The sequence below is a fragment of the Phocoena sinus genome, chromosome 20, assembly GCF_008692025.1.
Source record: "Phocoena sinus isolate mPhoSin1 chromosome 20, mPhoSin1.pri, whole genome shotgun sequence".
NCBI lineage: Eukaryota > Metazoa > Chordata > Mammalia > Artiodactyla > Phocoenidae > Phocoena > Phocoena sinus.
The window spans coordinates 7958740-7960606 of record NC_045782.1 but is presented as its reverse complement, the minus strand read 5'-3'; the positions used below and the strand labels follow the sequence as shown (position 1 = coordinate 7960606).

General features: G+C 37.6%; 1 non-coding gene across 1 annotated transcript; it reads left to right on the top strand.

The window, feature by feature from the left end:
• The first annotated feature begins 679 nt into the window (after positions 1 to 679).
• Positions 680 to 752, top strand: TRNAR-CCG. Its single transcript has one exon. It is a non-coding gene; the product is annotated as a tRNA-Arg (tRNA).
• The last annotated feature ends 1115 nt before the right edge of the window (positions 753 to 1867 follow it).

The window sequence follows — 1867 nt, the reverse complement described above, 5'->3', positions numbered from 1 at the left end:
TAAAAAAGTGATCAAAGTTAATGTCATCAGGAAGGGGACAAATCGAAATCACGTGCCACCGGATAGACGGCAATGAGAAGATTATACATCACTTCTGTGATATTCCTGCCCGAGATTCATAACCTGAATTTAATCAAAGAAACGTCAGACAGCAGGGAGGGAGGTCCACGAGGGAGGGGATGTGTGTATGCATATGGCTGATTCACTTCGCCGTGCAGCAGAAACTGACACGGCGCTGTAAAGCGATTGTACTCCAGTAAAAAAAAGAAAAAAGGAAACATCAGACAAACCTAACTTGAAAGACATTCTATAAGATTGCAGGCCTGCATCATTAAAAAGTCGACAGGGAACCCTCCTCCACTACTGGTGGGAATGTGAATTGATGTAGCCACTATGGAGAATATATGAAGGTTCCTTAAAAAACTAAAAATAGAGCTACCATATGATTCAGCAGTCCCACTCCCGGGCATTTATCCAGAGAAAACTCTAATTCGAAACGATACATGCACTCCAAAGTTCATGGCAGCACTGTTCACAATAAGGCCAAGATATGGAAGCAACCTAAATGTTCATCAACAAATGGATGGATAAAGAAGATGTGGCATATATGTATATCTATATATGTACAGGCACATACACACAAGGGAACTACTCAGCCGTAAAAAAGAATGAAGGGACTTCCCTGGTGGCACAGTGGATAAGACTCTGCACTCCGAATGCAGGGATCCCAGGTTCGACCCCTGGTCAGGGAACTAGATCCCACGTGCCGCAAACAAGAGTTCACATGCCACAACTAAGGAGCCCACCTGCTGCAACTAACACCCAATGCAACCAAATAAACAACTAAATATTAAAAAAAAAAAGAATGAAATAATGCCATTTGCAGCAACATAGATGGACCCAGAGATTATCATACTAAGCGAAGTAAGTCAGAGAAAGACAAACATCATATGGTATCACTTATATGTGGAATCTAAAATATGATACAAATGACCCTATTTACAAAACAGAACCATATTCTCAGACATAGAAAACAAAATTATGGTTACCAAAGGGGAAGGAGGGGGTGGAGGGATAAATTAAGAGTTTGAGATTAGCAAATGCAAACTACTATATAAAAAATAAACAACAAGGTCCAAGTGTATATAGCACGGGGAACTATATTCAATATCTTGTAATAACCTACAATGGAAAAGAATATGAAAAAGTATATATATATATATATATATATATATATATATATATATATATATATAAAACTGAATCACTTTTTTGTACACCAGAAACTAACACAACGTTGTAAATCAACTATGCTTCAATTAAAAAGAAAAGATTACTGGCCTATAATCTATATGATCATGAGGGCTGGGGAAATACTAAGAAACTATTCCAGAATGAAGGAGACTGAAAGAGACATGACAACTAAAGGTAACACATGATTATGAACTGGATCCTTTTGTTTCTATAAAGGACATTATTGGGACACCTGAATGGTGGAAATGTATCAATGTTAATTTCCTGATTTTGTTGATTATATTGTGGTTATGTCAGAGGAGGTCCTTCTTGCAGGAAATCCACACTAAAGTACTCAGGGGTGATCAGGAATCCTATCAGCAACTGACTCTCAAAAGGTTCGCTGGAGGGGAAGGTATTTTTACCATACTTGCAGCTTTTGCATAAATCTGAGATTGTTTCAAAATTTAAAAATTGGTTTAAATTACCTAGTAAAAATTTTGCCTCGAATCCCTGACCCCCATCTGGCTACCCCTCCCCAATAACAGGTAACCATATAGCCTGATGTATTCTTTAGAGATTTTCTTTCTAATGTATATATAAGAATGAATAATCCAAGGACCACAACTTAAGA